At 51.4% G+C, this 27,161-nt stretch overlaps 1 protein-coding gene across 17 annotated transcripts in view; it reads left to right on the top strand.

Moving 5' to 3' along the window:
• The window catches only part of SHANK2 (SH3 and multiple ankyrin repeat domains 2), a 459,770-nt gene that overhangs the window by 10,758 nt on the left and 421,851 nt on the right, over positions 1-27,161 (top strand). For 15 of the 17 annotated variants that reach the window (XM_074336891.2, XM_088789778.1, XM_074336890.2 and 12 more), the window contains exon 2: positions 18,681-18,785. The exons of the other annotated variants lie outside the window; for them this stretch is intronic. The gene's annotated coding sequence lies outside the window, so the exon portion shown is untranslated. The remainder of the gene's footprint in view (positions 1-18,680; positions 18,786-27,161) is intronic. 17 annotated transcript variants of the gene reach the window in all.

Below are 27,161 nucleotides of genomic sequence, written 5' to 3'. Positions count from 1 at the left end.
CCTTTCGAATGTAAAAGATGATAGCGGCTGCTGGGAAAAAGGACAACCCAAGGCCTTTCCAGAGGAGCAGTTTGGGGAGACTCTGATGCCCTTTAGACTGTACCCCTTGGAAAGGGTCCGACCTGTTTGAAGCCCTGCGGGGGAGGACGGAGAAATGGACAAGATTCTGTCATGCCCTCAAGATTCCCTGGAGAGCCACGGTCTTGCAGATGGGGCTGTCCTGCCCCAGACTGTCTTGGGTTTCGGCCATTAGTCCTACTTCCTCTGGCTGCACAGGAGAAATCAGAGCCAGGGCCCAGATTCCTGGGTGGGGTGGGGGAGTGGCCGGCAGCCTGGACAGTGGGGCTGGCCCGATGCTTTCCAGGGACTCTGATGGATGCCTGAGGGAGGGCTGGATAGAGCCAGGGGACTGGCAGGTTAGGTCAGGGTGTGTGTGGGGGTGCCTGAGGCTCAGGGAGAGGGTCACATCCTGAGCTGAGCCGAAGACCTGCCTGGGACGTGGGAAGTGAGCCTTTGAACCTTCCTGAAAACTCACCATGGGATCCTTTCTTCCCTGGGGAGAAGGAAGCTGTGTGAGGGTGGTGGTGGGGCCCTTCTTACTTATAGCAGTAAGAGTACAGGACACACCGCTCCTGTCGGGGTTTTTCCTGCTCCCCCCAGTCTTTCTCTTCCTGATTTCAATGATTGTTTTGCCCTCCCGTCGACTTGTGCCAGTGGCCTGACAAACCGCGGGCATTGCCCTGCTTCCTGTGGGGCCCAGGTCCCCAGGAAAGGACAGGGCCCGGCTTGTCTCTGTATCTCAGGGTCCTGAGTGGCCCCGGGGGATGTTTGCTGAATGGAACGCGTGGGCTGGAAGGCAGCATGGTCAGTGTGGCAGGAGCCAGTGGGGATGGTTCCAGACTTTCCCTCCCAAGTGTGGACGCAGCTCCCAGAAGTCACAAAACCAGTCAGGCCACTGGCCGGTTCTTCCTCGGCCTCCCTCGGAGGGTTTCAGATGTGGGCTGGCCCTGTGGCTGCACTCAGGCCTGGCAGCGTGGTGCCACAGGCCTCGGGGACGTCGGGTTTCTGGGCAGGTGGCACGAGGACTTCTGTGCGCCAGGATTGTGCCTGGTGTGTGTACTGGAGCTGGGCACATGGGGACGGGGTGGGGGCTGCAAGTGGCTGTGCTTAAACAGCGACTCTTCTGTCCAACACGGAGTCCAGGTGCAGACAGGCCGGCGTGTGCTGTCCCTGCTGTCCCAGCACCAGCTGGGTGAATGCCACGTCCTTGGCCCCGGACCTGCTTTCCTGGAGCCACTCCGTGGTCTGGAGTTCGTGGAGTTAGGAGACGCTGCCAGTGGCTAAAGGGATTAAAGGACGGCCTGTCTGTCTTGCGGCCTCCTGGTTCTCGTATGTTCTGATTGTTGGGGTTCCCTTCCGGGGGTGTCCCTGGCCAGGTGAGTGACTCAGGCCTGGTGGCTGGCGGGCCTATGCCGAAGCTGGCAGGATTCCTCCCAGATGCTGTCCTGTGTCTGCCCTGTAGTCCGGTGGATGGTCCCAGCAGCACCTGTCCCTTTACTTGTCGTTTAGGACGCACCTCTGAAGTTCATTTGGGGACTTGGGGGGTCATCAGGTGGCCCCACCCTGAGGGACAGGTCCGCTGATGGCAGAGTCTAGGATTGTAGGATATGGGCTCAGGGAAGGCAGCAGGTTCCATCCACACCTGGGTTTTGATAGAGGCTGGGGCACTTCACTGCGCAGGTGTAACCTGATGTCACCAAAAGCTACTTTGTGGGCAATGACAGTTGGGAAACAGGCATTTCCTTTGACAACACTGGAAAGGCAAGAAAGCCTGTTTTCAGACCCCAGTGAGGGGTCCACACGTGGAGGGAACTGCAGACAGGTGGGATCAGTGGGGACGGCCACCAGGAAGGAGGCAAATCTACCTGATGGGAGAGAGAAGTCCCCACGGCTTTGAAGCAGTGATGGCATGGGCGTCCTTGGTCCTCGCAGAGATGGGGCTGAGGGTGGAAAGGGGGGTCATGGACAGATGGCCCCCAAGTGTGTGACCTCCCAGGCCAGGGGCAGGGAGCACGCCGCCAGTGGTCCAGTCGTTTGCCAGGTCATTGCTGGCTTGGTTCTCAGTTTGCCTCAGGGCTCTGCTGGGTCTGGGCTCAGCAGCCATGACAGTTGTTTGGGGTGAAGATTGTCCCTGGAGCTGGAGGAGGGGGGTGTGGAGAAAGGGCTCAAAGCCCAGAAAACCCCAGACCATCCCTGTCCCCAAGCCACCCATGTCGCCGCCTGCAGTTTGAGGAGCGGCCTGTAATGGCCTGGCCGGTCCCTTCCCTTTGCTCCCCCGTGGGGACATCGGTAGAGGAGCTTAGGGTGCTCAGTGAGGGGCCTCGGAAGGTCCAGGGTGAGCAAGGGGCCCCTTGAGCCCTGGGAATCACAGAAACAAGCTTCCTCTTGTCCAAATGCTCAGGTTTCCAGGGGAGACCCCGGCACGGGGAGCAGAGCATGCTCAGGGCACTGGCCTACGCCGGGCATTTTCTCCCGGGCTTAGAGGACACGCCTGATATTTGGGTCGTTGACTAAGCTCTGTGGTGTCTCGTGGGGGGCAGGGTAGGGGGTGGTGGTGGTGGTGGGGTACGAGGGGGGGGGGAAGCAGAGGCAGCTTTTAGAAATGAGACTGAACACTTTGCAGGGAGGGACCCTGCTGTTATGTGCTCCCCTGCCCTCCCGCTGCCCCCCAAGCTTGGATCAGTGTTTGTTGAACGGTAAGTGGGTGTTTGTCACCGAGTGCATACCTGACCACCTACCTCTGTATATATTTGGTCCTTTAATCGCCCCCAGCCCCTCTGTTGGACGTAAGGCTCCAGCTGGCCGGGCACCCTGCTTTGATCATGGTGATCGCGGAGGCAGACAGAGTGCAGTGGGCTTAAGTGTGGTTCAAGTTCTCTTGTGGAGTTTGGTTTGTTCTGCGTTAGACCCCTTGTTACGGAATGGTCCATTTCACGGGCTCTTGTAACTTCTTTCTAAACGTCAGTAACTTCTCAACCCTCAATAACAGGGTGACCTTTTTAGCTGAACTTGGAACGGTGTCAGGCAATGTCTTGACTTTGCGGGAAAAGCTGGGCTGACTCATAATGGCTGGGCTGGGGGGGCGTTTTCTCTCACCTCCCCCCACCCAGCGCATGTTGGGGTGAGGGCGCTGGGAGGAGACTGCCCCTCAGGTTGGTCCTTAGTATTTGGGGGTGTTGATTCTACTTGAGTAGCACGAATGTGCAAGGAGCCCAGATGAGGGAGTGAGGGTTGACGCCCCCACGCCCCCAGCCCCCACCATCCTGCTTTCTGTCTGTGAATCTCACCACTGTGGGGACTTAGAGTCTCCCTGGGTCTGGCTGCTTTCACTTCGTCTGACGTCTGCAAGGTTATTTGTGTTGTGGCAGCGGTTAGGGTGTCCTTCCCTTTTCAGGCTGATTGATACTCCATTGTATGCAAGGACCGTGTTTTGCTCATCCGAGCATGGACCCTCGGGTCGCTTCCACCCGACTGTTGTGAGTCACGCTGCCAGGAACGTGGACGGGCACTCTCTTCAAGCCTCTGCTTCCTGAAAGCACGTCTGAAGCCGTGACCAGCCCAAGGCCATCTGGTCTTGGGGTTCCGAAGCTGAGACTCTCCCTCCTCACCTAGCCCCACACTGCTTTTTTAGCAGCCTGCCTTTCTTTTTGGACGTCTGGATAAAGCAGGGGTGGCCCCCGTATGTTGGAGAAATCGTGGAGCCTGACTCCTCTCATGTCCAGTGTTCTCGTTCCCCACGGAGGTCAGACGCTTCTTTCTGGGAACCTGATGGACGTCTCACCTGTGTGGGTCTAGTCCAGGTGTAGGGCAGGACCCAGGGAGGTGCTGGGCCAGAGGCGGTGGCAGCGGGGGCGTGTCCCCGGCAGGTGTTGCTCATTAACTAATTGGGTGCTGTCTGATTGCCTCGTCACCTGAAACGTGGGTAGCTTGTGCAATGTGTTGTGTGCTGATCTCAAGAGCCGTCCATGTTGGAGCGCGTTTGCTGGTCCAGTGGGACCCCAGGTGGCCTGTGTGGGGCAGGGCGAAGGGGGCCAGGACAGCCCCTGCTTCTGGAAGCTTTGTCGTGGTGACACCTCAATTAATAGCTACTAAAAAAAATCAGTTTTGACCAGGGGGTTCTAGTCTGCATGTTCCAACTGCTGTATAGTGTTTCAGGCAATGGGCAGTCCCGGTTTATCTGTTATGCCCCTGATGACGTTTAGGCTCCTTCTCGTGTTTGTCTCTTTCCGCTTGTGCTTCAGGGGACGGTGTCCTTGTCCAGGGTGTGTCATTAGAGCAGAGGTCGCAGAGGCTGTGGCCTGAGGGGACACTTTCCTGACCCTTTGTGGGGACAGAGCCCCAGAGAGTAGTTTACAGGCTCTTGGCCTCACGTGGAAGGGTGCTGGCTCGGGTGGTGGATGGCCGTCGGCTGTGGCTGATTGGCCGTCGGCTGTGGCCGGTTAGCCGATTGGCTGCTGGTATAACTGCTGCGGCTACGGAGGAGAGCCGAGGATTGCCGAGGATTGCCGAGGAGCTGAGCAGAGCCGAGGAGAGCGGAAGGGAGGAGAGGAACAGGGTCGAGAGAGTGGAGGAGAGTCGTTGGTCTGTCGGTTGGCGGAAAGGCGGACGGCAGGTCGCGCGTCCGGTGGGCCCAGCCTCCAGTGAGACCATAGTGGTATGAGTCCCCTACCTATGGCTCCGTGGGTGTTCCTTTTTGGCCTCACCATGTCCTGCGTTCTTGTGTGGGGAGCGGGAGCAGAGACCCCGCAGGCCGCCCCCCCTGAAAAATGGCACAGCGAGCAGGGTCTCCCGCACAACACCCTTCCTTCATTTGCTCTCGGATGGGGTGTGTCGTGTGGGGCGGCCTGTGGGTTCTCTGCTCCCGCTCCCCACATAAGAACGCAGGATATGGTGAGGCCAAAAAGGAACACCCACGGAGCCATAGGTAGGGGAGTCATACCACTATGGTCTCACTGGAGGCTGGGTTCACCGGACGTGCGCCCTGCTGTCCGTTTCTCTGCCAACCGACCGACGACTCTCCTCCACTCTCCTCGACTCTGCTCCTCCGCTCTCCTCCGCTCTCCTCTGTAGCCGCAGCAGTTATATTAGTGGCCAATGGCTCAATGGCTACAGCTGACGGCCAACTAGCCACAGCTGATGGCCATCTACCACCCGAGCCAGCACCCCTCCATGTGAGGCTGAGAGCCTGGAAATTGCTCTTTGGGGCTCTGTCCCCACAGGGTGGTACCACATTACCATCCCACCCGCCTGGCTGCAGGGATCTCTGTGCCCCCATCCTCACCGAGATGCTGTGTCACCTGCTTTCTGATGGTCTGACTGGTGGGCAAGTGCATGTGCGTTGGCGTTGCCTCTGTCACAGAGAGCACCTTCTGTGCATGGGTCATTCAGCTTCCCATTGCCTGCATTTCCTCAATTCCATATTCTTTACCGTGGGTCACTTGTCTGCTTCCTGCTGGTTTGTAGACGCTCTTTGGATATTCTGGATCCAGCTTCCACTGGCTTGGCTTGTCTTTCCACTTTTGCTTACAGTACGCAGACTTTTGCTGTAAAGAAGTTTTACATTTGGGTGTGGTACATCCTCTGTACCCTGTCTGATGTTTGTTTTTCAGATTATCCCTTCTCTGTTGTCAGAAGACATTATCCTGGATTCTCCTCTAATTTAACATTTTGCTTTTCATTCGTTTTTTTTTTTTAAATCCATGTGGAGTTAGCACCTGTGTCTAGTATTAGGTAGGGAGCCAATTTGTCTCTTTCCGCTCCAGCCCCTGATTGCTTTGTCCCCCCACCCCCATCTGTCATGGACCCAGTTCCCAAGTTCATTTTGGGGATTGGTTTCCAGGCTGGGCTGTCTCTTCTGTCCCATTGGTTATTGATCTGAGCTCTAAGTTCACACTGTGTGTTTACAATCCCTTAAAAACAAGCTTTGATCTTGGCTGTATTATCTCCTTTAGAACGCACACAGCCACATTGCAAATTACCCCATTTTGTGGTTGAGAAAAGGCCCCGGCTCAGAGGTGTGGGTCAGCCCAGGGCTCCCAGCTGGCACGTAGCACAGCCAATCCGACTCAGACACTGGGAGGCCGGTACTCAGACCCCTGGGTGACACTGACGTGCTGGGTGGTGTCTGAGGTTCAGCCTCTGGGACACGTGCTCCCCCCCACATGAGGGAACCAGGGCAGTGCTGAGCAGTTCTGTGTAATTGTGCCGTTTGGTGTGGCGGCCGCCAGCTGCACGTGGCCCCTGAGCACTTGAAACATGGCTAGTGCCACATGTTGCAACGATAATATTTTGCAGGTATCGGGGTAAATAAAATTTTCATATGTCCTGAATACTGATTTCAACTTAGTCTTTTTCTTTCATTTAAAAAAATGGGGCTACTAGGAAATTTAAAGTTGCGTTTGTGGCTTGAATTCTGTGCCTATGGGACAGCTCCGGTTTGTGACATTTCTTACTGGGGGCTGAAATCTGCTTCCATAGTTCTTGCTCCCCGCCCCCGCCCCAGGCTTCTTCCTTGTGGCCCCCACCTTCTTGTTGTCTGACACAGCTCCCTTCCAGAAAGATGTGCTTTCTGTGATTTAGCACCAAGGGCCTTCAGTGGAGGAACAGGAGAGATGTGTTAGAACCTCTGTCATCATCTGCCCAAGGGGGGATGCATTCCCCGCCTCAGAGAAACTTGAGGTTGGAGGGAACCCCGGAGGTTCAGAATGTTGGTGATGAAAGTCCAGCCCTTTCAGAGAATGTCGGGCCTCAGAAAGACACGAAGCCCTGGCCAGGGTCCTAGTAAGTTTCAAGGTGTCCCCAGGGCTGAGCGGCCCCTCTGTACCCTGTGGCCAGTGGGCTTAGTGTGGCATCCCAACCCTAGACGAAGCCCAGTGTAATAGCTTCTGGGGTTTACTCTCCTAGAGAACTCAATTCTTACCTGAAGTGTCCGGGGATAATATTATTACCATGACTTCACCTTCACTGCTGCCTCAGACATACAGTTCTCTGGACCCCTGTCATGTGGGGTCTCTGGTCCCACTCCTCACATAGGAACGCAGGACATGGTGAGGCCAAAAAGGAACACCCACGGAGCCATAGGTAGGGGAGTCATACCACTATATTCTCGCTGGCGGCTGGTTTGGAGACACAGGAAGCAGGAGCCACAATCCGCCGGCCGCTTCTCTGCCAACCAGCCAACCCCACTTGCTAGCTGCAATCCACACTTGCTAGCTCAGCCACAACAGATATATCGTGGCTAACAGCTAACTGGTTACAGCTGATGGCCATCTACTACCTGAGCCAGCACCTTTCCACGTGAGGCCGAGAGCCTGGACACTGCTCTCTGGGACTCTGTCCCCACACCCCCCTACAGCATTCTCACAGTCCTGAAACTGTCAGTGTGTGCGGTCACGTGAAACACCTGGGGGATTTCCCGGCAAAATGTAACCCACGCTCGGCTGCGGGGTCCGTGGCCTGGGGTGGGGTTCATGCTTTCGGGGAGAAAGGAAATACCTCCGAGGTAACAGACCAGCCGCCAGCCCCATGACGCCCCACACTTGGGGGCTAAAACGATTTCTTAAAAAGATGTCCTTAATAATGCCATAATAAATAAACTGCTGTTAAATATTTGCTATTACCGATGCCGCCACATAAAGTAGTTGTCTGTGTCTTTGTCGATTGGTTATTACTGTTATTATTTGCGTGTTCTCTCCAGACGTTGTCAGAATACACTTGATCGCCCACCTGTGCCGGGCAGGTTCAGGCCTGTGAGCTGGGGGAGTGTGGAGTGTACACCATCCTCTGGGACTGCGGGTCTCTGTGTCCGTCGTACAGAAGGGCCCTGAGGTCCAGAGAGTGGCGCCAGCTGGGGTTCTGAGCTCAGCTGGCGCATCATGTGTTTTAACCAGGCCAGTCTCACAACGGGGAGGACGAGAGCATTTTGTCCAGCTTCCCTCCCGCGTGTCCATCGCCTCTGGCGTGCCCAGTGGCCTCCATCTGTGGACAGTCCTCTCCGACAGACCTTTAGTTGGCTCCTCTCCTACTGACGAAATCTGTCCCCTGTAACTCTGTGTTTGGGTAGCCCCTCTCCCTAGACCTCTGGGAGGGCGGGGAGGGCACAGGTGGCTTCAGCTTTTCAAACATGCTCCTGAAGGACTCGGGCACGCCAGCACCTGGGAGACAGGAGTGTGTGTTTCAGCGAGTGCCCTGTGTGCACGGCCTCTCGTGGCACTGCTGTTCTGCCCAGAGGGTTTTGGGTGGTCTCCCCTCTCTGCTGTTGCGCCAGAATCTTGGGACTCTTTGCACTGTCCCCAGGTGCATGTCCCCGAGGTAGGTGGTGCATTGTGGTGCCTGGAAGGGCTCCCTGGCCAGGTCTGCCACGTAACTGCTGTGTGACCTTGTACAAGCCAGGGGCTGTCTCTGAACACCAGTTTGTTCATCCTTACAACGCAGGAATGACATATCTCAGATGGCTGTGGGCATTAAGAGAGTTTACTCACAGTCATGACTGTAACAAGCAGTTGTGTACTGTGATCTGCCTTCGTTGTCGTGATTGGCAGTGTGTGCTAATCTGTTTAGAGACGGCCCGTGCCTCCTGTAGGTGTCTGAGTCTGAGGCTGTCAGCTCCCTTCCTCTGTCCTGTTGGGACCTCGGGGTCAGGGGCGGGACGTGTGTGAACTCCCGCCACCGCCTGTTCTCTGTGGAGCCTCTGGCCTGGGCTGTGGGAGTGTGGGCCGAATTCACAGAGGACCTCAGGGTGATGGCACCCCCGGCGGCCCCTCCCAGGGCACCTGTTGCCATTGTGGGGACATTGGCAGAGCTCCGCTCTCACCCCATGTGCACAGGGAGTGGGATGGAGGCGGCAGACTGTCCATCACAGGATGGGTCCCACAGTGGGGTTCTCAGAGAGTGGGAACCTTCCCCACTTCCGTCCCTAGGAGCCCCAGATGGCGGGTGGGGGTGGGGCGGTGGAGTGTGCTATTCCATCTGGGCCTTTTTGGCCCTCACATGGATTTTCCTGACGTCGATGTGCTTTTGTTCATATGACATTTTATCCTGCCATCATTTATTGAAGAGGGAGAAGGGGAGGGCCTGGGAGGAGATGGGCTATTCATTAAGTTTGTAATTTGGTTAGAGGCCCTTTCTAGAAAGCCTGCATTATGGCGGGGTGGGGCCTCTGGTGTTGGACCAACCAGGGTAAAATCTGCTTTGCCAGGGTCACCTGTGTACTTACCTGGGTGCCCACCTGGGTGCCCACCTGTGTGCACCATCTGTGCCACCTTGGGAGTGGCTTCATCCTTATCTCATGATTCTGCAAGTTGGCCATTTGAGCGGGACTCACCTGGACGGTCCTTGTGGTCCCCTGAGTTCACCAGTGGTCAGCTGGTGGGCAGGCCTCACTCACGTGTCTGGGGTTGGCTGGTTGTTGGCTGGGGCCATCTGTCTCTTATCACCGGGCAGGCTAGCCCGGCTTGGTCGGTTGGTGGTCGTAGAGTTCCCAAGAACAGCAAGAGAGCGCGAGCTCCCATGTTCTGGCTGTTTGTAAGTCTCAAAATGACCAAGTCCAGGGTCACTGGGAGAGGACTTCCCCAGATGGAAGATCCCGGGAGGTGCAAAGTGATTGTCACCCTTCCTGTGACAACCCACCACGGGCAGTGTCCGAGAGAGAACCCATGTTAAGTCCCTCCCAGTGGCCCATGGACCCCCAGGCCCTTCACCCACATGACCCACCATGCAGATGCCAGGTTGGGTTTCAAGCTTTCACCTGTCACAGGATTCTGTGGCTCAGCCAGCAGGCGTCATTAATATTTTAACTTTGTTGCCGAATAATTTTACACGGTAACTGTTACTACCTGATTCCAGCCGGCACTGCTGTTCTCTCCTCCTCAGGTAATTGAGCTGGAGACGGAGGAGAACTATGGTAATAGCGTCCTGTGGCCCAGGAGCCGAGCTGTGGATGAGCCAGGCCCACAGCCACCTTCTTGCCCGTCCGACGTTTTGGACAAGCGATTTCCCAAAAGAGGCAGAGGGGCGAGTCCGGACCCCTTGCTCTGGTCCTGGCCGTGTCACACAACACCTGCGGGACCTCAGGCCTCGCTTATCTCATCAGGAGAATGGGCAAATCAGATGAAGCCACAGTCCTGACAGCACAGCTCTGCCTTGGTGTGGACAGCACGGTGGGGTGGGGAGGCGGTGTCCCCCCTCCGGCCACTGCCCCAGGGGTCGCCTGTGACAAAAGCTGGAGATGAGAGACTTCTTTTCCTCCCCTCCTCACCCCTGAGAATGTTGGCATTTTGCCCTGTTTTCAGTGTTTTCCCCCTTCCCCTCACTCGGTAAAGTAGATTCTGACCTTCGTGAGCTGTTTAGAATCAGAGGTTCTTTTATTATTATTATTATTATTATTATTATTATTATTATTATTATTATTGAGGTGAAATTCACATAATAAAATTAACCATTTTTAAGTGCACAGTTCAGTGGCGTTAAGCACACTGTCAACATTGTGCAACCGCCACCTCTGTCTCGTTCCCAGAATTCCAGTTTTCATCACCCCAAAGGGAAATCCCATACCCATTAGCAGTCACGCCCCGTGTCCCCTCCTTCCAGGCCTGGCAGCCACCAGCCTGCTGTCTGTCTCTGTGGATGTGCGCGTTCTGGGCGCTTCCCATAGTGGATCCCACAGGAGGAGGTCTTTTCTGTCTGGCTCCTTTCATTTAGCAGGATGATTAGGGCTCGGCCACAGTCGTGTGTGTCAGAGCTTCATTGCTTTTTACGGCTGAGTCAGCCACCGCGTGGATGGCCCACACGTCTGGCCATCCCCCTGTTCCTGGACCTTTGCTTGTTTCCACTTTTCGACACTGTGCGCGTTGCTGCCGTGAGCAGTTGTGGACAAGCTTCTGTTTGAACACCTGTTTTCACTTTGGGGCAGCAGGTCCCTCCTGACTCTGGGAAGGACCTGCAGGGAGGCGCTATTCCAGCTGCTTTTCTGGACGAGGGGAGAATGTTGGTATTTCCTCCGTTTCTGGGGGGCCTGAAAGGCGGTGCCCACCTGTGCTCGCTCATTTAATCCCCAGGACTCCAGGGGTGGCATCTCCTTTATTCCGTTTCACAGGATTAGCTGGATCGCAGGCAGCCCAAGTGACTGCAGAAACCATGCTCTTACCTTATGGCGCCTTCTAGAGAAAGGCCCCCAGGCCGGGGCAGGCTGCGTCTGCCCAGGGCACACGGCCCCGGGGTTGGCTTCCTGGAATCTGGCTCCCAGCCCAGGACACTGGGGCCCCTCTGTGCCCCGGGTGCTTCCTTAGGCATCCAGAGCTGTTTCAGAACGCTTCACAATTACGATTTCAGTCTCCCAGGAATCCTGAGCGTGTCTAAAAATAGGCAGCCTTTGAAGGTGAACATTTTTAAGTAGTTCAGTGATTTCCTTATTCTCGATGGGGGACAGTGAGGATCAGTCTACAAGGGATGCTTTGGAAGATTCCTAGAAGCCCATCCCCGCTTCGGTGTTCCCAGGGCTGTGTAGCCCCACCACAGTCAATTTGGGGACATTTCCATCCCCCTAAAGCCCCGTAGCCCTGAACAGTCGCTCCCCATTTGCACCCCCCCGTCCCAGACCCAGGCAACCCCTCTTCTCCTTTCTGTCCCGGTGGATGTAACTCGGATCATTCCATGTACGTGAAACCACACGGTACATGGTCCTCCGTGCCTGGCTTCTTTCCCTGAACGCAGTGTCTTCAGGGTTCACCCCCTGCCGTGCGTCCTGCGGCCGGGTAATAGCCCACTTCATGGACAGACCATATTTTACTTATTTATTTGTCAGTTGATGGACACTTGGGTTACTGCCAGTTTTTGGCTGTTGTGAACGGCGCAGCTGAGGGCATACTGGTGTACACGTGTTTGGCGTGGACACGTTTTTATCGGTTTTAGGTGTTTGCCTAGCAGTGGGATCGTGTGTTCCGGGTGACAGGGTAGACCTGTTGAACTTATTTTCATTTGTTTTGTTTTGCACAATGTACTTCTGAAAATAATAAATCCTTGTCTTTTTAAAGTCGTTGCAATTGTAGGAAATAATACAGAGCCGCCCCTGTACCCTGTACAGTTTGCCCCAGGAGTCGTATCTTGCAACACTGGCCTGTGTTCCAGCAGGCAGGACACTCCCATCACACTGGGATTCCTCGCGCTGCCCGTGACAGCCACACAGACTTCCTCCCGCCCCCTGTCCCCCCAGCTTGTCACCCCCTGGCAACCCCTAATCTCTTCTCCATCACCATAGTTTTGTCACTTCAGTAATTACCCAGGAATGGAACACACAGTGAGTGACCTTTTGCGATGGGCTCTCTCTCTCACATGGCTCCGCAGGCTGTCGCGTGCAGCCCCGGCTCCCTTTCTTCTGCTGAGTTGCATCCCCTGTGCATGGAGCATCTGCCCTCTGAGGGACTCTGGGGTGGTTGGCAGGTTTGGGCTACTAGTGGATAAAGCTGCTATACGCATTCGTGTGAACATAAGCCTGCACTTCTCTGGGATATGTGCCCAGGAGTGCAATTTCTGGGGCACATGTCGCTGCAGGTTGAGATTTTAAAGAACCGCTACAGCATTTTCCTGAAGGGCTGTACCATTTTGTCCTCCCACGAGCCATGCATGAGCGAGCCACTTGATCCATTTCTCACCGGTGTTGTGATATCTCATTGTGCTTTTAATTTGCATTTTTTAAAAAGGCCAATGATGTTGAGCATCTTTTCAGGGGCTTATTTGCCACCGAGCCTTCCTCCTTTGCAAAATGTCCCTTTGTGCCTTCTGCTCATGTTTAAATTGGATCGACTGTTGTTGTTGTTTTAAAACTGTTGAGTTTTGAGAGTTCTTTGTATTCGAGACATGAGTCCTTTGTTAGGTAGGTGGTTTGCAAACATTTTCTCCCAGTCTGTGGTTTATGTTTTCACCCTCTTAACAGGGTCTCCCGTAGAACAAAAGTTTTTATTTCTGACGGGGCCCAGTTGATCAGCTTTTCTCTTTGTGGATTGTGCTTTCAGTATCAAGTCCAAGAACTTCTTGCCTAACCCTCGACCTGGAAGGTTTCCCACTATGAGTTGTTGGTGTTTTTCTAAACGTTTTATGGTTTTACATTTGACTTTAAAGTCCATGACCCATTTTGAGTTAATTTTTGTATAAGGCTTAAGCAGAGGTTCGTTACCTTGCCTCTGGACATCCAGTTGCCCCAGCTCCATTGGTTGAGAAGGCGATCCTTCCTTCATTGAATTGCTTTTATACCTTTGTCAAAAATCAGTTGTAGGTCTCTTTCTGGGCTCTCTATTGAGTTCTGTGGATCTTTACGCCTATCTTTCCCCCCAAATCCCATGGTTTTGCTTGCTGTAGTCATATAACTAAAATTGGGCAGAGTGATTCCTCTTGCTTTATTCTTTTTCAACATTGTTTTTAGCTATTCTTGTTTCTTTGCCTTTCCATGTACATTTTAGAATAATCTTCCCTATATGTACAAAAATGTCTTGCTGGGATTTTGGTTGGAATTGCGTTCAATCTGTCAATCAATTGCATTCAACCTTCTATCAGTTTGGGAAGAGCTGGCATCTTGACTGTTGAGTCTTCCAATTGATAAAACAGGGTATGTGTCTCTACTTAGATCCTCTTTGATCTCTTTCACCAGTGTTGTGTGGATTTCAGAATGCAGGTCTTGTATGTGTTTTGTTAGATTTACACCAAGTAACTTTTGTGAGTAATTATAAAAGTGGGTTTTTAATTTTGGTGTCCACGTGTTCACTGCTAGTGTGTGGCAGTACAGTGGATTTTTATATGTTTATCTTATATCATGTGACCTTACTCAATTTATTATTTCTAGGAGGTTTATTATTAATTTTTAGATTCTTTAGGATTTTCTAAAATCATGTTATTTGCAAATAGAGAATTTAAGTTCTTCCTTTATGATCTGTATGCTTTTTATTTCTTTTTCTTGCCTTATTGAGTTGGCTAGAACGTGCAGCACTACCGTGTTTCCCTGAAAATAAGACCCCGCTGGACAATCAGCTCTAATGCATCGTTTGGAGCAAAAATTAATACAAGACCCGGTCTTATTTTACTGTAAGACTGGGTCTTATATAATGTAATATAATATAATATGCTACCAGGTCTTATATTAATTTTTGCTCCAAAAGACGCATTAGAGCTGATTGTCCGGCTAGGTCTAATTTTCGGGGAAATATGTTATATTCGTAAGAGTGATGGCAATAGCCATCCTTACCTTGTTCCCGATTATGGAGGGAAAGCTTTTAGTTCTTCCCTCTTTGTAGTTATATTAGCTGATGCTTTTTTTGGTAGCTGCTCTTTATCAAAGTGGGGAAGTTCCCCCCTTCCTATTTTTGGGAGACTTTTTGTCATAGATGGATGCTGAATTCTGTCAGATGCTTTTCCTACGTTAATTAGTATGATTGTATGGTTTTTCTTCTTTAACCTGTTGATAATAGTGTATTACATTGTTTTATTAATTTTTTAAAAAAATATTGAACGAACCAGCTTTGCATCCCTGGAATAAATCCCATTTGGTCGTGGTTGTGTAATTCTTTTCATATGTTGCTGAATTCTATCTGCTAATGTTTTGTTAAGGAATTTTATGTCTCTATTCATGAGGGATATGGAACTGTAGTTTTCTTTTTTGTACTTTCTTTACCTGGTTTTAGTATCAGGGATGTGCTTGTCACATAAAATGGATTGGTAATATTCCCTCCTATTCTAGTTTCTGGAGGATATTGTGTAGGGTTGGTATTAATTCTTCTTTAAACATTTCATGGAATGCTCCAGCAAAACCATTTGGGTCTGGAGATTTTTTTCTTACAAAACTGTGAGCTTTAAAATGATGAACTCAATTTCCTTAATAGTGACAGGGCTCTTCCAAGTACCTATTCAGTATTGGATGAGTTGTGACAGTTTGTGTTTCTTGAAGAATTGGTTTATTTCATCGGTATTGTCAAATGTGTGTGTGTGTAGAGCTGTTCGTAGTATTCTTTTATTATCCTTTTGATGTTGGCAGTGTCCTCTGTTTCATTCCTGGTATTGCTAGTTTGATCTTCTGTCTTTTTTCTTTGTCAGTTATGCTAGAGTTTTGTCAATATTATTGACTTTTACAGAGAAACAACTCATTATTTCATTTACTTTACCTTTTTCAGTGTCATTCCACCCCCTGCCCCCAAGATTGTTATTTCCTTCTTTCTGCTTGCTTTGGGTTTTTTTGTCCTCTCCGTTTGCTGGCTTCTTGAGGTAGGTTCTTAGAATTTGATTTGAGATTTTTTTTCCTTCTGTGTGCATTTAGTGCTATAAATTTCTGTCTCAACACTGCTTTAGCTGTGTCCTCCAAAGTTTGATATGTCTTATTTTTATTTTCATTCAGTTCTATGTGTTTTTTAAAACACGTCCTTTGAAATGTCTTCCTTGACCCGTGGGTTACTTAGAAGTGTGTTGTTTTAGTCTCAAAGTATTTAGAGATTTCTGTTACCTTTCTGTTAGGGATTTGTGGTTTGAGTCTGTTGTGGTAACAGAACATACTCTGTATGATTTCATGTCTTTTAAATTTGTTGAGGTTTTAAGACTCTGGACATAGTCTACCTTGGTGAAGGTTTCACGAGCATTTGAAAAGGATGTGTATTCTGCTGTCGCTGTGTAGAGTGTTCTATAAATATTGCTTAGATCCTGTTGGCTGATGGGATGGTTGGGTTCTTCCATATACTCGCTGGTTTTTCTGTCTAGTTATTTTATCAGTTTTTAAGCTAAGGCTGTTGAAGTCTCCAACTCTTAATTTTGGATTCATGTCTTTTCCCTTTCAGTTTTGTTCCTTTTTGCTTCACATAGTCTCCTGCTCTGTTGTTTGGCACCCATGCATTTAGGATTGCTGTGTCTTCTTAGTGGATTGCCCTTTAATCATAATATAACGTGCCTCTCTGTGGTAGTTTTCTTTGCCCTGAAGTCTACTTTATCTCATGTTAATACAGCCATGCCTGCTTTCCTTTGGCTAATGTTTGCACAATATAACTTTTTCTCATCCTTGTACTTTCATCTTCCCTGTGTCATTATGTTTGAAGTGAATATTTGTAGACTTCTTATAGTTGGCTCTTTTAAAGCCTTTTTAAATCCACTCTGCCAATCTCTATCTTTTATCTGGTGTATTTTGACCATTTACGTTTCATGCAATTACTGATACATTAGGGTTTAAGTCTTCCATTTTTGGTCTATGTTTCATTTCTTTGTTATGTTTTTCCTGCCTTGTTGTGGGTTATTTCAGTATTTTTTTAGCATTCCATTTTGATTTATCTGTAATTTTGTTTTGGAGCTTTGTGTAACTTTCTAAGTGGTTGCTGTAGGCATTATGTCCTGCACACGTAACTATCACCATCCACTGTGATACCAGTTTGAGTAAAAATATACAAACTTTGTTTCCTTTTATGTATCTTTATCCTCTCTCTTTATGTCACAATATAAATGTCTTAAACATTTCCTCTAGCTACATTTCAAACCAACTCAGATTTCATTATAAATTTTGCTTCAGCTGTCCAACGTAATTTAGAAAATTTGAGAAGGGGAGGAAAAATTATTCAATTTACGCACACGGTTGTTTACTGTGTTCTTTTCCCTTCTTGATGTTCCAGGTTCTTTCTGTTATGGTTTCCTTTCTGTTTAGAGTTTTTAGCCGATCTTTTAGGATAAGTCTGCTGATGACAAATTCTCTTAGTTTTCCTTCATCTGAGAATATCTTGGTTTTCCCTTTATTCTTACTCGATATTTTTGCTGGACATAGAACTCTAGACCCATAGCTCTTTTCTTTCATCTCTTGAAAAAGTTTGTGCTACTTCCTTCTGGCCTCCATGGTTTCTGACGAGAAATACACCACCACTTCAGTTGTTTTCCCCCGTCTGTAAGGTATTTTTTTCTCTGCCTGCTTTCAAGTTTTTTCTTGGTTATTATTAGTTTTCAGAAGTTTAATTCTGATGCATCTTGGTGTACATTTCCTTGACTTTATTCTTTGAGGGTTCAGCTTCTTGAATCTGTAGATTATGTGTCTTGCCAAATTTGGAAAGTTTTTGACCATTGTATTTTTGAGTACTTTGTCTTATTTACCCCTCTCTTTCTTTCTGGGACTCCGATGAGTCGAATGTTGCATCTTTTGTTACAGTCACACAGGTCCCTGAGGCTCTATTTATTTTTAGTCTATTTTCTTTCTGTTGTTTCGTTTGGGTAATTTTATGTTTCAGGTTCTAGATCAGTGATCATTTATTTCTTCTATCCCCACCAATCTCCTCTTGAGTCCATTCACTGACTGAGTCCATTCAGTTATTGTATTTTTCAGTTTTAACATCCCCACTTGTTATTGTTCTGTTTGTTTGCTGAGCTTTTTCTCTTTCTTTGTGAGGTTTTCTGTGTTTTTTTTTCTTCAATCTGTTTCTAGCATGTTCATAATTGCTTATTGAAGCATTCTTATCTTGACTGCTTTAAATGTGTAGCTGCTTCTGACACCTCTATCAGTGATGGCTCCTGCTGGTTGTCTGTTTTCCATTTGAGATCTTCCTGGTTCTTGGGTCGATGAATGATTTCCAGTGGAAGCATGTGCTTTTTCATATTATGTTATGGAACTGTGGGTCTTACTTAGACCTTCTGTTTCAGTTGGCTTATCTCTTTGACACTGCTCGCACACGTAAGGGGGCTGCTGCCGCGTTACTGCCAGATGGAGGTACAAGTCCAGGGTCCCCGATTGACCTGCTGTTACCCAAGGGGGAAGCATCTTGTTGCTGCTGGGGGGTGGTTGTGGGTTCCTGCTCCCCGTGTGGTCTCCACTGGAACCGTGGTGGGCGTGGCCTCATTATTGTTGGTGCTGGAGAAAGTCCTGACTCTGTGAGTCCTCTTCTGATACGCCAGCCCAGTGGGGTGAGGGCGGGGTGCCTTGTCAGTGCCACGTGGCTGTGGAAACCCAGGCTCCTGTGTGGCCTGTGCTAGCACAACAGAGTGACAGGAGCATTTGGTAGCACTCGCTGGTGGGGATGAAAGTCGCAGCTCCCTCCTTGGCCTTATTTGACACCACCCCAAGGGGGTTTGGGGAGCCTCCTTCCAGTCCCCCAAGGGTGGTGTCCAGGCTCCCTACTCGGCTCTGCCGTTTTGGGTCGGGGTTGGTAGTGTGGGTGCACCGTGTTTCCTGTGGTGCCTGGCTGGGGTTATTGTCTAATCATATTGTCTTGTTAGGCTGCCATGTTGCTGGTCCCTTGGCTAGAGAGAACAGTCATTTGTTGCAGCCTTTTTTGTCGGCTTCTGCTGCTGCTTCTGGGTTTCCAGCATCTTCAGCACCACGTCTGGGATATGAGGCAAAGAGCCAACCCAAAGGACTGACTGCCCTGTGTTTCCTCCGGTGCCACGGCCCCTGGCCTGGCTGCCTTCTCCTCTCCACCTTTCGAGGCATAGGTCCGATTTCTCTGCAGCATCCTGAGATTTTAGTTGTTCCTTCTGGGAAGAATCAGGGAAAGTGTGTGTACTCAGTCTTTCTGGAAGCAGAGTGTCATCCCTGGTTTTCAGCTCAGAGATGGCAGGATCCACCTGAAGTGACATTCTGCCTCTTGACAGCCTCTGACCATGTCCTGGTCCCCTTATTTTCACAGCTCTGGAAGCCACTTCCCCCCAGCCTCGTGCCTTGGCCCACTGGAGTGCACACAGTTCCTGTTTGAAGGACTCTTTCTGTGGGGCCCCGTCTGCCAGCCTCTCTGGTGAGTTACAACATTTGCTCCTTTGTCACCTGCGAGCCAGTCGCTGTTGACACGGTGTGGTCCCCTAACCCCTTTGCCCCATGTCCCGAAGACAGGCCCTCATGGTCAGGCCCCCAGTTTTGTGTTAGGGTAGGGAGAGGGTGGCTGGAGTTACTCGTGGTGCTGGGGAAACAAAGCTGCTTGTTGGTGCCCAGCTAATGTCACCTTGAGGGGACTTAGTGAGACCACGGCTCAAGGCCCCAGTTTTGGCTTTTTGTGTCCACTCAGCGCTGTCCTAGCTGCTGTGCCCATTATGGACTTGGCTAAGGAGAGATGGTGGAGGGGGTGCCACGGGTGCACTTCTCCATTTTTGCATAGACCAGGGAACATCTGTTTGTGCCCGGGTGCAGGGAGCAATGGAGGGAAGCCCATGACCTCTGGTTCCACAGAATCAAGACATGCCCTGAGCTCACTGTCTTGTGCCCTGTGCCGTGTGGAGCTCTTACTGTTTGCTCCACGGGTATCATTTTATCTGTAACAATGGCTTAAAATCGGAGTTTGCGGAACGCTGCCTGAACGTGGATGCTTACCATGACTGACTTCGTGAAGAAAGTGGAATTATCGCCGTTCGCAGGCGAGGAGGTGGGCTGCCAGCAGGTCGATGCCTTCCTCACGCACGCCGCGGTGGTGCTGAGAACTGCCCAGGCTCCGCACACGTTGGCTTCTTTCTGATGCCACGGCCTGCCTCCCAGCCTGTCCCCTGTGTACTGGGGACCACAAAAGGAAGATACATGAGGTTCAGACCCCTCTGGGCAGTGTTTCTCAATCATTTTCTATTATCGCCTGTCCAAGAAGATATAGACAATGTTTTCCTAATTGTCCACGCCAGTGAAATTATAATACTGTGGAAATCCTATGAAACGATAATACTATGAAAATTCTGTGTATATGTTTATATACACACACTGCTTGTATATCTGGGCTTTGTCCTGAAAACACTGAGACCCCAATGAGAGTGCGTGTCCTGGGGACATAGTACCTACTGCAGGCAAGAGCGGAATGTTGGAGCCCCTGCTCCCACCCTGGTCCTGGTCACCATGGGCTCTGGGGGTCGCCTGCTAGCAGCTCCGCAGAGCCCCGTCCTCTCTGAAATCCAGTTTGGACTCCCTCGTTGCCCTTGGCCAAGCCTTTCCCCGTGTTCCGTCCACGTGGCCTCTGCCCTTCCCACCCCCACCCCCGCCCCTTTGGGCACGGACAGGCGTTTTCTGGCAGGGGTAGGGCCTGGGTCTAGGCTCTGTGGAGCTGTGACGTAGGCAGGGCCTGTCTCCAGCTGATGGAGATGCTGCTCGCTTGTCAAGGAATCACCTGCTTGAACACTGGCAGGCACGCGGTCCCCGCTCATTTACAGGCGCTCAGCTGAGCCGTGTCATTTGGGTCCACACGAGAGCGCATGACTCTGGTGGAGGATGTGGTCCGCTCCTTTGTTCTAGAGGCAGGAGAGGCTCAGAGAGAGGACCCTTCTGCAGGCTCCTGGGGAGGTCCAGGTGCTGGTGGAACCACACGACGCTGTCAGTAACGGCTGCCTTTGACCTCCTTGGCGTGGCGCTTAGCGTGCATGGAGAGTGGCCTCTGGAGGCAGAGCTGGGGTCCCGCGGGGCACTGTGTTTCTGCCTTTGGGGACATCTGCCTCAGGCCAGCCTTGGTGGTTCGTGACCAGATCAAGCCTCTGTCAGCCTCGGTGGGCACCCGGGCCCTCTCCCTCCTCCGGGTTTCTTCCTGAGAGAAGGACCTTGATCTGAGCTTCTGCTTGTCACCTTTCTGGGGTCAGTGATGGCATGCTGCCCTATTCCTCCGGAAATCCTTTGGCAGGGCTGGGCCTCAAGCTTGTTCTTAGAGAACTGCTGTTGGTACCCACATGGTGGGGACACTCAGTCCCCACCATGTGATTGCCATCGATATACAAGGGGACGGATGGCAAGAAGCCAGTGTGGGCAGCTCACAAAGGCTGGGAGTAAGTTTATTGTCACCTTGGTTTGCAAACCAGGCCTCTTTGTGCCACACAGGTGGCCATCTCCAGGACGGGGAGTGGCTGTGCATTGGGAGGTTGGCCCAACAAGAGCTTCCCAGGGCCTCAGCTGGAGGAAGGATGGCGGCCCTGGGGGTGTGGACGGGGAAGGTCTCGGTCTCTTAGAGGCTGATCTGTGGACTCAGGCCGTGCGGGGGGGGGGCGGGGGGGGCGGAGCCGGAGGCAGAATCATCCATCAGGCCAGGGTTGGTCTGGGTGCTTTTACTCCGTCTCAGCTGCATCCTCAGGTGCCCCAGTTCTGCCCCCATGGAAGCCACAAAGGGACCCTGCTCCTTAGTGGCCTCCCAGTGTCCTAAGGGCCTCCATTCATGACGAGCGCCCCCTGTGGGTGCCTCATGTCCGCCCTACAGTGTCATCTCACAGTGGAGACAGTTATCACATAATAAACCTGCGTGGGTTCAGGGTTTCGAGCCTTTTGTAATGATCACCTCCCACCGCCACTCAGAACGAAAAAGGAAACTCCCCCTCGCGTGGTAGCGCAGTAGCCCGGGTATCGTCTAATTAGTGGCAGCGGGGCTCCAGTTGGGAGTAACGGAATTAATTTACAGTGTTATGAAGTCTCAGGACCACTGAAGATGTTAGATGGACTGAATTCCAGGAGTCCGTTTTCCTGAAGTGCTCTTTGGTGTTGCTTTAAATTATTTTTCCCCACCCGAGGGTGTAATGAGACCGCCCTAGTGACGAGTCGGCAGGCACCAGAGGATGTCTGACATTCTGGGCGACCTTCCCGGGTGGAGATGTGAGATCAGACGGGATTCGCAAGGACAGGGCTTGGGCAGGAACTCGCTTCTTCCATGGCGATTTGTAAGTGATGTGATTCTCCCACATGGGCGCCTCGGGGGTCAGTGGCAAACGATGGCTTGTGGGCCAAATCCACGTTTTTCTCGTGGAATCACATTCCGTTGTGTGGACGGACCCCCAGGGATGTTACGTACCTGCTCATCATCCCTGATGGCATGTGGGCTGTTAGGCGTAACGCTGCCATGGACACTCCTGGACGGGTGTTTGTGTGGACCCAGTTTTCACTGCGGCTGAGTACAAACCTCCGAGTGGTGTTGCCGGGTCAGCCGGTAGCCCGGGGTTTGACCTTGGAAGGAGCTGCCAGTCTGTTTTCCTAGTGGCCGTGCCATTGTACGTCCGTCCCCACCAGCATTGTCTGAGGCTCTGATTTCCCCACGCCCGTGCCCATGCCTGTTACCGTCTGTCTCCTTGATCCCAGCCATCCTGGTGGGCCTGAAGGGCTCTCTCATCGTGGTTGTGACCCACTGGACTGGTCGTCAGCAGTGTGCCCAGTGTGTGGTGCCCTGGGAGGGACGGCCTCTCCCCGGGTCTGTAGTCCCGCCCCCAAATGTCACAACTGCACAAAGTACAGAAAATGAAAGACACGACAAATACACTTTGTCTGAAAAGCTGCTCACATGTTTCCGTGGGAGTTGGCGGGCTCACAAGAACCAGAAAGGGAAGGTCGCAGATCTGCTCCAGAGGAGCAGACAGTGTCCGGGTGCTCACGCTGGCCTTGCCCTGTGTCATACTGCGTGCTGGGGACGCTCTGATATTTCAGAAACGCTGTTGACGCCTAATGCCCCAAATGGCACATGTGATGACTTAACCCATGGCAAAGTGACAGCACTTTCCTTATGCAGTGTCGGAATCTCCGTGTAACAAGAGTGTGGTCACCCTCTCTGGTCCCCAAATCCTGTCCCTGGGGATTTATCCTGAGAGAAGAGTGAAGTGGGTTTGTGAGCCTAGATGTTCCACTTGGTACCATTTATGAGAGTGAGAAATTGGAACAAACTGTTTTCCGGAAGAGCGGAATAAAGGAATGAGGGAATCTGGGTGCCGTGATGGAACTGTGGGCAAAGGCCGAGCTTGTTGGCGCCTCTGTTCCCCACGTCATTCTCACTTCCAGCCCTGAGGCTGCTGGGTGTGTTTGCCAGAGCAGGTGAACCTGCGTCCAGGTGTGGAATGAGGCTGCTCTGGCTGGAGCCTGGGTCTTCTGTCTGCTGAGCCCGTGCCGAGTGGGTGGAAATTGCCCAGTGGAGCGAGGCTCATAGATCCAGCCTGCTGGGAAGACAGGTGTCGGAGGTGATGACTGAATCAGATCATATTAACGTGAATACAAATACAGGTATCAATTTCAAATGGAAAGTATCAGGTACCATGCCTGGAATTTCTAGGGTGGTGAGACCACACATTGTCAAGGGATGAATTTACAAGACAGCCCCCAGTGACACCTTAGGACTGAGGTGTGCAGCTGAAAGTCCCCTCGGAAGGTGTCTAACCCAGCTGTTTGTCACATTTGAGGGTCACAGACTTGTGAGCATCCGATGAGAGTCTTATGTGAAAAGTGTACGTCCACGTGTGCACCCACAGTCTTGCACACGATTTTGGCAGGATTTATCCCCTTTCCCCACTAAGAGCTTTTGGGCAGGACTGTGACCTCTCCATGGCTGTGACGGATTCTGAGAGCAGGTGGGACCCCACGGAGGCCGAGCTCACGGTGGTGCTGTGTGACATGGGAAGGCCGACACCCTCCCGCACTGCGCTTGGCTGGTCCCCGCGCACCACCCTCCTCTCCAGGGTCATGTCAAAGCGAATCAGCATCCCGTTCCGCCACGCACACCCCATGGGGGCATCTGTGCGCACGTGGGTTTACTTGAGGCCAGAAGTGGGCTGGGTGCATTCTGATGGGCCCGGTTGGGGTGCTCCCCATCCAGTGCAAACGTGACTTGATCAGAACAGCACATTGCAGCCCCCGCCCTGCCGCCCACCATGTTCTGCCATCAGGTCCCCAACAGTACTTGGCAGACACATTTCTCACGCCCTGGGGATCGGCTTGGCTCCGGCTTCCAGGCTCTGCCCCCTGTCTGGCCTGTTCCTGACCAGCTTCCTCAGTCTGGGGTGCAGTGAGGAGAGTCAGGGCCTGAGAGGGAGTTCGTCATGAAGCTCGGTGGACTGGATTCGAAGGACTGGGCTGTACTCTATGAGTTTCCCCGACATCAGGGCGCGTGTCCTTCCTGTTAGGCACTGGTGGTGATAGAGCATCTCACTTCTCAAAATACCTTTACCTGGGAACGTGAAAGGTTGGGCATCCTCACGGCATCATGACATTTCTTTTTCTTGATATTCCTGGCCCGTGATATGCCAAAATTTAGTAAACTCTTGTCTCAACCTCAGTAAGGGTGTATGTGTGTATGTGTGCATGTGCATGCGTGTCTGCGTGCATGTGTACTTGTGTGTGCGTATGCATACCGTGGCCTCTGGTTGTTTCACGTTGTATTTGCTGAGCACTCATGTCTAGGGTTTGTACCGAGTGTCTTACTACGTTGTTTCTGTAAGCCTCCCACCAGGCTTTCCGGGTGGGTGGCATTAAGCCCATTTGACAGATAAAGAAACTGAGGCTTGAGGTTAAATATCTCGCTGGAGGTCACACACAGGGGGAAGCAGAGTCAGTCTTTCTTGTCCCAAGATGGCCCCGTGGCCCCTTTGCTGTGCCCACCTCGCTCTCCCCTGAGCTGCTTCGAGGCGGACTGTCTCATGCCTGTCTGGGATGTCCCCCCACTCCTTCCCTGGACTCCACGAGGGAGGGTGGGGAAGCCCCGCCTTGGCAGCTAACATCCACTGGAGCTGCTGGGGTTTGTAAAACAGCCTCGGAGTAGGGTTTCCGGGTGGGACTCCGTCCCTGCCCTTGGACTTCCACCTCTGTGCCCTCTCCCTGCATGCACGCCCCTGTTGGGGCTCCCTCTTCCTGGGGTGGCAGCTCCCTGCCCTGGCCCTTTCCACCCACCTCACCTTGGTCCCCCAGCCACACCTGCCTCACGCCTGGAACTCACCAAGCACAGCTGCGTTTGCTTTCTGTACCCCTCCTGGGTTAAAATACAGCAATGCTGGTATAGGTGGACCTCCAGGCAGCTTTCTTCATATTTGGATTCTAGGCTTTTTATTTTTTAAAGCTTTTCAAAGTTTTCCTGGGGAGCCTCCAGACGGCCACCCCAGCATATCCTCAGGACTCTCATCTCTTTCTCTGTCTTATTTTTTTAATGGAATTCATTGAAATTCTGGTAAGGAACTCAAAAGCAGACAGGAACGAATACTGAGGGACTCTTTACTGTCACCCAGCCTTTCAGTCTGGAGAGGAGCAGTGCCCATGCACCAGGGGCCTACCTTCCAGAAAGTTCTGGCTTAGGGCTTCAGGGGAAATGGGTGCTGAGAATCGGGAAACAAGCACTAGAAGAGAAGAGCTGGTTCAGGGAGAGGAATTGGCCTCTGTCACCCTCTTCTTGGCAGTTAGTTTTGCTTCCTGGATGAAAACGTCACCTGTATTTCAGCAAAGCACTGAAAGTACTTAGAAACTTGCTAATTTTACCTTTTCTTGGATAGAACAAGGGAGAAATCAGAGACGATTAATTGTAAACCTTCTGACCTGGGGTTGGTTTGACCTAGCTCAGACTGTTGGAAATAACATTCAGGGTGTTTGGTTGAATCCAAATTGTCCCTTTTTTTTTCTTTGTTTTTTACTGTTGATGTTTTTATTATATTACAAATATAAGGAGACTGAGGGTCCCCAAATATTGTTTGCCTAGTTAGCAAGCAGGTATTTAGGAAGCAAATGGAGAGACACTGTAATTTTTGCTGTGGTTCCATAGGTGCTCCTATGAAAGTAATGTACCGTATTTTGCAGTGTATAATTTGCGCCCACGTTTTTCCCCCCAATTTTCAGGGAAACAATCTTTTGTTTTAATTTTTTAATTCAAGTATTTGTTTACATTTAGGTATTTGTTTTTTTGTATTATAAAGGAATTTTAGCGTTTATTTTTTAACATATTATGGTACAAGAAGTTTTATGTAACAAATAGTTACAAAACACAAGGACAGATACATGGTACAAGAAACTTTATGTACCGGTAACAAATTTACGATATTTACACATCATAGAAGGCCAAGAACTCTTCCTCATTGCAAGTTCGTCCTAAGTTCAACAAAACCGATTACCGTATTCCAGGATATTATTTTGCATACGGATATTGTTATTGATTTCTAGTTACACTTTTAACTCATAAGCATAAATAAAAGCATTAAAAACACTTATATAGATATGGAATTAGTACTACCCATGTATTACGTTCCCCTCACAAATTTCGGCAAAAAAGTGCACATTATATATGGCAACATACGGTAATTTACCTGTCAGAGCATAGCAGGGATGGGGGAGGGGCTGCTGGCCCCACGTTCTCTCAGTATTTTGCCTCTGTGTCTGTTTTATATTTCCTCCTTCCCGCCAATGGCCACTGCACACGCGTCTCCTGCTGCTCGTTCTCCCGGATGTTCTCAGAGAGCGCAGCCCGTCTAACAGGAGCTGTAACACTCATGGGATGGATTCAAAGTAATGTCTGATTAAAGTCGCAGGGGACTGCCAGGCACAGCGAATGTGTTGACGAGTTCCCGCCCGTCAGGGTGTTTTCTCTCTTGTGAGCTCAGCTCTCTGCAGAAATGGGGACGGAAGTCCGAATGTACCTGCCAGGGTGTCAGGGAAAACGCAGAAACTTGACATTGACACCCCGTCCTGCGCTTCCTTACCAGTCACACCTACTGGCGCAGGTGACACGAGCTGGTGTGGAGAGTTCGTGTGTTCATTTTTCCCTCTTCTGTTCCCTTCAGGAGACACGGAGGGTCCCCACACAGGCCGGCTCAGGACACAGACAAATCGGACAGGGGTCCCCTAGGATGGGGGTATGGGGCTGGCAAGACCATTCGTGCTGACTGGAGCCCCTTCTTCCTCTGCTGCATCCCGGGGGGCACAGATGTCGCCGGGCCTCTCTTGTCTCCCATTGCCCAAATCTCAGTGGCCCCCAAAATGATTCCGATGTGGCCCTGTGGGCACCCCTGCCTCCAAGTGACCCTGCCACTCCCCTGCCACCAACATGCTAACGAATGGTGCCTCCCTAATCCAGAATTCCAGATTGGCTTTAAGGGGCTTGGTAGTTTGGGGTGGGGGCATATGCAGATCTGCCTCTTTCCAGAACTTTCCTCCTGGTGGAATTTAGCGATATTCCCCAGGTTTCCCACCCACATTCGGGAACCTTTGGGCAGCTGACTTACCGTCCTAAAGTTTAATCCTAACAAACAGATGTGAGAAGACCCAGAGGGAGAATTGCTCTCTTGGGCGTGCAAGCAGGCAGACGCTGGTCAGAGGGAGGGGACGGTCGCCCCGTGGACGGGAGGCTGTGGCCATGCTGGGCTCTCGGGGCGACGGACGAGCTCTCCCTCCTACCGGGTTGGTTCATGGGAACCCAGCAAGAGGGAGTACATGG

Source organism: Rhinolophus sinicus, chromosome 14, assembly GCF_057876585.1.
Source record: "Rhinolophus sinicus isolate RSI-liver-muscle chromosome 14, RSI-T2T, whole genome shotgun sequence".
Taxonomy (NCBI): domain Eukaryota; kingdom Metazoa; phylum Chordata; class Mammalia; order Chiroptera; family Rhinolophidae; genus Rhinolophus; species Rhinolophus sinicus.
This window is presented reverse-complemented; position numbering and strand designations above follow the sequence as displayed.